This window comes from Setaria viridis, chromosome 8, assembly GCF_005286985.2.
Source record: "Setaria viridis chromosome 8, Setaria_viridis_v4.0, whole genome shotgun sequence".
Taxonomy (NCBI): Eukaryota; Viridiplantae; Streptophyta; class Magnoliopsida; order Poales; family Poaceae; genus Setaria; species Setaria viridis.
This window is the reverse complement of record NC_048270.2, coordinates 41474650-41482729: the sequence shown is the minus strand read 5'-3', so window position 1 is coordinate 41482729 and position 8080 is coordinate 41474650. Positions and strand designations below refer to the sequence as shown.

At 39.6% G+C, this 8080-nt stretch overlaps 1 long non-coding RNA gene across 17 annotated transcripts; it reads left to right on the top strand.

Annotated features, from left to right (window-relative positions):
* Nucleotides 1-2222: 2222 nt before the first annotated feature.
* LOC117867082 (uncharacterized) lies at nucleotides 2223-7551 on the top strand. Of its 17 annotated transcripts, none has more exons than XR_004643109.2 (6): nucleotides 2228-2381; nucleotides 2478-2602; nucleotides 3004-3061; nucleotides 3202-3270; nucleotides 3479-3659; nucleotides 4207-7551. It is a non-coding gene; the product is annotated as an uncharacterized lncRNA (long non-coding RNA). The 17 variants fall into 17 exon arrangements; XR_004643108.2 differs by having other exon boundaries at nucleotides 3476-3659; XR_004643114.2 differs by lacking the exon at nucleotides 3004-3061.
* Nucleotides 7552-8080: the final 529 nt, after the last annotated feature.

The window sequence follows — 8080 nt, the reverse complement described above, 5'->3', positions numbered from 1 at the left end:
AGGCAAAACGGAGATCTACTTGCTCGTGGTGAAGGGCTACTGCCTATTCATGTAGTTACCCGACCAAGAGCCAAGCTCTTGTATGAGGCATCCCCTTGCGAGGGTTCCAATAAGGAGTAGACGAAAGTGAGAGCTTTCCAATACATCGGTAAAAATTCATCACGCCGAGAGTTTGTATTCTCTATTTCATTTACCTTTTGCATTACTTATTATAGTTCCATGTTTACCTTTTCTATAATTGGAATGTGTAGTTTAGTAGGATTGGAACGTAGGGTGCAAAACTTTTATGAGGTAACGATAACAACACAAAGAAAAATCTAGTGCACATCTAGATATAAATTGAAATATATTTTTATATGTGCTTAGAGTCTTAGTTATAGAACACCTAATTCAACATTCCCTCTTAGGGTATCACAGTCCCTTTAGTGAGTCAATCCACTCGAGGAGGGGATTGGAGATGGCATGGCGTTCTTGCACACGGTGACGTCAATTTAACGGCGTGCATATCCAAACATGAATTGATAATTGACACCACTTTTGGATTCCATGTAGCAATGTCATCCACATGCAAACAATCGCTTCGGCAACCCATTTCCAACATATAAGCAAGCTAGCTGCTCGTAATGATATAATAATATAGTACGTAGGCCACTGGACGTACAGAGGCTAATAGACGACAGCACATGCACACATGCTTGATTGCTTGAAGAACGTAGCTGCATGAATAGCAGATAGAATAATTCAGAACACTGTGCTGTGCATGAATAGCAGATTCCTGATCGATCCATCCCCCCGTGTACTCCTGCTGCATGCATACGCAGAGAATATTTATTTACGCCCCAGTATAGTGCATATGCAGAGAGGAGAATTAGAGGGTGTTTTGATCCTCGAACTAAACTTTAATCCCTGTCACATTGAATGTTTAGATACTAATTAAGAGTATTAAATATACATTATTTACAAAATCCGTTGCACAGATGGAGGCTAAACGGCGAGACAAATCTATTAAGCCTAATTAGTTCATGATTTGACAATGTGCCGCTACAGTAACTATTTTGCTAATGATGGATTAATTAGGTTTAATAGATTCGTCTCGCCATTTAGCCTCCATCTGTGTAATTTGTTTTATAATTAACTCATATTTAGTCCTAATTAGCCTCCGAATATTCGATGTGACACGTACTATCCGAACACCCCAGTTAACACGCTTACACGGTGAGGTCCAGCTGCCGGCAACATCTCGATTCAATCTAATAGCCACTCATATAATGGTTGGAGACTCCGTTGTTCATCTTTACTCTCATTCTCTCACCATATTTATTGGAGTTCGTACCAAAAAATCTGATGTGGCACTTCATTTGGCCTGCTTACGTCATCTTATTATACTTGCTCTTATATGGACACAAACCAATAAAAGATAACCACAACGATTAGTTTATGAGCAACTAGAAAGGTCCTAAATGATCTTGCCTGGGAGGAACCCGTCAAGGCATGGACATGACCAGTCATACCCTATAGGTATAGGCTAGTAAGCCTGGAGGCAGGGACGCGGTCTGCGATCGTGATGATCAGCAAACAAATAACAAAGGGGCTGAAAGATAAATTAGGGATCATCAGGTAAAAGTAAATGTATAATAGATCGTTAGATTGGATGTGTTTCAATCAGTCTTGTCCCTTCATTGTAAGATGGATATGAAATGTTGAACTTATGTTCAAATTGTTGAACTAGCTTCCATAAATTGTTGAATCAAACAATGAAAGGCACATATTTATGAAAATAATTAATTATTGGGAGTATTAAAAGAAAGGCGCCGAATAGAAGGTATTTTGATGTTCTTCTCCTATTTCATACTGCAATTGTATTTTTCCTCTCATTTCTTTTAACTTTATGATTTTGCCTTTCACTATTCACAAGTTGATGCAGTTTTGCCCTTGGCTTTTGCACATTTTTCTTGTTTTGATTGTTGACTAGAAAAAATCGTGTTGACTTGTGAATTGTAAATGTTAAAATTATAAATTAAAAAATAAGGATAAAACAATAATTACACTTTTTATACTGAAATTACACTTTAAAGTAGAAAGTAGGGCGGGAACATAAATACCATTTAAAAGAAAATGGAATAAAATGAGGAAACTGAGGAGGAGGAAGAACAAGAAAACAAAGCTAGGCTGGGCCTTTCTGTCTCGCTGGGCCAAACTGGGCCTTGTGCTCGTGCTTTGCAAACAAGCACACCCGGCTCTTGACCTCTCGCCTCCACCACGCCTTCTCTCTCTCGACTCAGGTTCTCGGCCTTCCTCTCTACTAGCGCCGCCGCCAGGGCCGCTTCGCCGGCGACCTCGGGAATGCCCGCCCACATCTTTCCTTCCCTTCCCTTCCTAATGTACGGAATCGAACACCAAGTCCCAAGCCCCTAATCTATGCTATTTGATTCGGATCTGACCATGTATTTTACCTACGGACTTCGATTTTCTTGCAGAAATTATTGGGTCCGCCTCTGGATCTGGAGCCCTAGCGGTGTGATAGGGGGAAGGGGGTCGCTCCGCCGCGCGGCGACCCGACGGGGGCAGCGCGCTCCGCCGTCTGTCCGTGGACGGTGTTCTGGTACGTCTCTTCCGCTATAACCCTAATCGTTGCCTTCGCGGGGATTTGGGATATTGATGGTTTTAGGGTTCCGATAAGTACAAGTCTTATGGGGTGGAATGCTAGGACGGGTTTGGTGGTGCCCACAACACAACAGTTTGTCACTATGGTTAGGTTTGCTTATGATGAATTCTCAAATGGTTTTGAGTCGAGTTAGTTAATCTATGTCATCTCAAAATGTTAATTAATCTATAGGCCTCTAGAAAAAAGAAGAGGTAAAGGGTTTCTAAATACCAATGTCCCAACTCCCAACCCTGTACTTGCATGTTTTGATGGTGGCATGATGCAAATTGTGTGATTCCTGTGTCTTGGCTGTGAATTTTCCCTGAGTTGCTTGTGGTGTTGGTCTCCTTTTTCCATAGGAGCACAGGGAACAACATCAGGCATGGTCTGCCATGGAATCTTGTTTGATTTGCAACGGTATATTTGCCATTTCTTGTTGGTATTTACTATTTAGGCACACACGTCCGGATGTGATTATTCATGCACTGTAATTTCCATTATCCATCATTATTGTCTGCTTAGGCCGTAATCAACTTTTTTCCTCTTGATATTGTCAGCCTTATACCTGTCCGTATGTGAGTGGAAGAAGACATTCATGATACAGTATATCTTATCTATGTGCAATGGTAGGCATATTAATGCCTAGTTCTTTCCTTTCTTCTGGCATGTGCTGTCTGCGATTTGTGCCTTTTACACTTTGTGGAATTAGTATATTTGTCTACTGCTTGTATCTTTTTTCCACCTTTCTTTGATGTTATCTCTTGACAAAATTCCAATACTTTCATTCTTGCACCCGTAACGCTTATATCATGCCCATTAACATATATGCAGCAGAGCTTTCGCTTGCCACTCAGGTTATATTCTGTCTATCTTGAGCCTGTGAAATGCAACCACCCACAAGATATAAAACCCAAAGCAAAGGATAGCATTTATTTGGACTTGCAATGATGTTCAAAGTATAGTGTCACCTAAAGCTGGAAAATCCATCAAGGAGGACAACACATTGAAAATTCAGGTTTGTTCATACTCAATTTGAAAAAGGCACCATTTACCTAATGAGGTTACACATATGTTGTCAATTTCATTTTCTACCGTAGGACGCCAGACCAGGGTGCATGAGCATATTTAATGTTTCGTTCTTTCTTTTCAAGAGCATGTTTTTAAAAGTACTCCCTTCGTATCAAAATATTTGTTGTTGTTGATGTTTCCTCACGACGTTTGACCATTCGGCTTATTCAAAAATTTATTGCAAATATACAAAAAGATAAATAAACTTATAATACATTTGATAGTAAAAGAAGTCACAAACAAAACGAATGATACTTGCATAATTTTTTGAATAAGACGAATGGTCAAATTTCACGAGGAAAAGTTAACAGCGACAAATATTTTGATAAGGAGGATAACATGTCTTTTAAAACATCATGATCGTTCCATTGTACATAGTTATCACCAATTAAGTATTGGAATCAAGTAAAATTATAATTTTGGTACATTGTTTTTATCCAGCATTTCCTGCTGGTCATTTGATGTAGAAGTCTTTTTTTTTGTTCCTCGTTCAGGTGTGATAATATATCCAGCATCTTTGCAGAATTTTAAAAGAATTTTGCAAGGGTAAGGCTGTCTAGAAATTCCCTTCCCCAGACCCCACCTTGTGTGGGAGCTTTCGCACTGGGTACGCCCTCGTTCAGGTGATCAGGTCATCATTTATTTTTCTCAGGACTGTCTAAATGCTTTTCAAGCTTGATTCCCAACTTATCAATGGCAACCTCCCCATTAAATTGAAAGGTGAAAGGTTATTCCATTATGCATAAGCTATCTTGCTTTATGTGTGTTGATATGTTGTTTCCATCCAGCATTTTCACTTGTCTTATGAAGTCGAAGCCTTCCTCTCTGTTCTTTGTTCCATAACTTCAGGGTCCTTACCAGCTTCCCTAACTTATCGATGACTCAATGTACCCCAGTAAGGAAATTGATGTCTTAGAATGTGTTCAGGCAAATCATCTAATCTTGACCAAAGATGTAGTAAAGAATATATAGTTTTAATTTACAGAAGTGACATGAACTTTTGCCAAAGTGAAGTTTCAAAATGCCAACATTCTTTTCATATATATAACTTGTGCTGGTATCTTGGCCTGTGGCAAGTAAGGTCTTCTGCTGAGTTGTACATTACCTTGATGTCTTAGTCTCTTAGATCTATTTGAACAAAGTATGATAGCTAATTGTTAGTACTGTTGGCAATAAGCTGAAAATGGATGAAAGCCCCAAAGGCTGAAACTGATACACCAGAACAGGAAGTTATGCTTGGGCAACATGATGGACTTCCTTAAGGGCGGGCGGGGGATGATGGACTTGATACTGGAATTCCTAATTATGCAGCTATATACATATCAAAAATTATAAAGTTGTGAACTTTATAAGTTTGCCAATTTAAATTTTGTAGCTCATGATAATATATCATGGGTTCACAAACATATTCTTCAAAATTTAGGAGCAGAGGAGGGTGGGAGAATCTTCATGTGTTGATTGACCATATAAACTGTTAGGACAGATGCACTGAATGATGAGGTTCATATAAGATGTCCTTGCTCCTCCCTAGTGCACCATGCGCCGTAGAAAAAAGTTCTATCCTAATTTCTTCTTGGGGACGCATGAAGTTCGCTGGTGGCAAAGTTCTGTGGAAAAATCAATTCCAACTAATGATATTCATTGGTCTTTTCTCTTTTCTTATTTCTTAAAAATTCTGGGTGATTGACTTGTCCAATCTCAATTTTATTCCTTGTGCACTGGTGACATGTGTCTGTGATCTGTATTTATGGCATTGAAGGACTCATTGGGCTTACCATCTCTTGAGTGGCCTTCCATCCTAGCATTAGTACCTTCGGACAAAAAATCCAGGTTGGGATATATATTGCCCTCTCTAATGTTGCAAAGTGTAATGCTTCTTTCAATGGAGGTACAGTTTGATTTGGAGCTGCTGTGCATGCATATTGTATAGATGGATAGATTGCGTAAGATTCCGATTTTCAATTGCTAATCAGTGACCTTGTATATTGCATTCGAGCAAATGTGTATACTAGCACTTGATTTGAGCTTGCTACATGCTAATAATAGCTCATAGTTTTATACTTATTTATGCGAAAGGATAATAGTCTTCTTGAGTGAAAATGTGAAACTCCGACTATGATAGCTATTTCTAGTTTCTGCTAAAATCTTCCTCAGTAAAATTTTAGTACAATTTGATAAATTGATGTTGTGTGCTTCTAATTTTTAGCTCCATATTTTGACTATTGTTGGGAATGTCGGTTTATCAACTAATCAGGCTACATTAAATGTGGAACAGCTGTCCTTGCGAAACACTAGTCTAGAAACAGCTGTATCTATGAAAAGCAGGAGGCAGGCGTGATTGGTATTAACTTGTTTATCTGAATGCGTAATCTACGAAGGAGACATGGTACAGCATGTTTACGTATACTGATAGTGTTGCATGGCACAAATTATGATTTTAGCTTTCAGTTCATGCATTCTACTTTGAGCTGGAGAAGTCTTTAGATTTGATGTTAATTAATGGTGATGGTTCATCATTTGTGCTTAACCCATGATGATTTATTTTTATATTCTATCTTGTACAGATAATAATTGTTGGGATATACAGTGGGGCCTCTGTTGCTGTTCATTTCCTTAATTTGAAGCTAAGATGGACGTGTGCTTTTCATAGGGAATATTCATGATTACTTTGTTGGAACACTGGAACGGATCATTATTTCTTGCCGTGAGTTGTTCGCTCCTTTTGTGTTAACTTACATTAAATCCATTCAACCTTGTGCTGCAGGAGCAATTCAGTGTGATGATTTTGACTCTACGTCCATTTTAAATCAACCATGAGCAAAAAAAAAGCTGTTGACTGTTTCAAAGGCGGCGTCGCCTAGGTGATAAGGCATACCCAGCTCGCCTTAGGTTAGGTCGCCTTGTCACCTTTGAAACACTAGCTGTTGAACTAGCAATAGGCATCATGGCTTCTTTTACTTCTGCATTTTAAGCTAGTCTTTGACATCATAGGTGATTTTAGCTATTAACCATGACTGAATGGGGTAGCGACAGGAAGGACTGGGCTTGCACTAGTAAATGTGCAAGTGTATGCAGTATTTCTAAACTTGGGGTGGCGATATGTCCACTCTAGTTCTGCCATCTGTCCACTGCACTGATAGTTTCCCATTATAGAGAAGGGTTTACTTGGGTAGGAATTGGTTGGTGTATGTGCAGAGGCAGCGGTCATATGCTCTTCCTTCGTGCATCCATTTCTCCTTTTGCAGTGCTTGGTCACCAAACCCATCATTTGACCTTGACATAAGGACATTATACAGTAACACGACAGATTTAGCATATGCAGAATATGAAATAACACTTGTTACTCTTATTTCAATGGACATTACTCTTGAAACTGAATGTTCACTTGCAACTAAATGAAAATGGCGCTTTCTTAACATGATATTTGTTTACTGAAATTTGAGGTAGCTTAGTAGCTAGTATTTCTCGTATGTTTGTTTGGCCTGAATTCGTCAGTGACTTGATACTGCCACATTGACCTCTTAATAATTGCTGCATTTGCAATTTTTTTTGATATATTCCATAACTATTTGATATGATTAGCTTAATTGCTGCCATTTGTATGCTGATCTGATTATTTTCTTTTTCCATGATGCTTTCGAGGATGGGACCTCAGGTTGATTGAACAAGAACAGCTATCTGCTCCCGATTAGTAAGGATCCCGCTAGACTACCTGCTTCAGTTGCATTGATTGTACTAATTCGTGATGTAAATAGTGGACTGTAGATAAGGGACTAATTGGGAGGGGGACTGTAATAATTGGACTATAAAAAAGTAAACAGTAATTGAACTATCGGAAATGCTTCTCGTAGGGCGTCCGATCGGACGCGGGCCCCTTCCATGTGTTATGGACGCAACCACATGTTTTCTATAGCACATGGTTCTTGGCGGTCCACGTATTCGACATCCTTTTCCACTTAGCTCGATAAATTGTCCTCTCATGAGCTGTAGCATACTAGTTCATGTATTCGGCGTCTTTTTCCACTCCTTCGGGTCGTTCCTACGTGTGTTGCTCCTGAGTATCCAATCTGACCAATTTTTGCCTCACGTGAGCTATAGTACATGTTTCCTGATTGGACTTGTGTATGATTGTAACATCCCGTGCTCCGAGCCACACTGCCCTACCCTTTCGAGGGGCAAGCATTTACTTACACTTTCATCCTTAACTTTCATCCTTGTGTTGTAAAGGGTTAACTAGAATGTGCTATAGTTGGACAAACGCACACCTTCGGGCCAGTTAGCTCTAGCCAATGGTGGCTATTTTCTTTGTTCCAGCCATCCCCCATGTTTTCATCCTTGGAGCCCCGCTGGGCCTTTTTGGACCTCCCG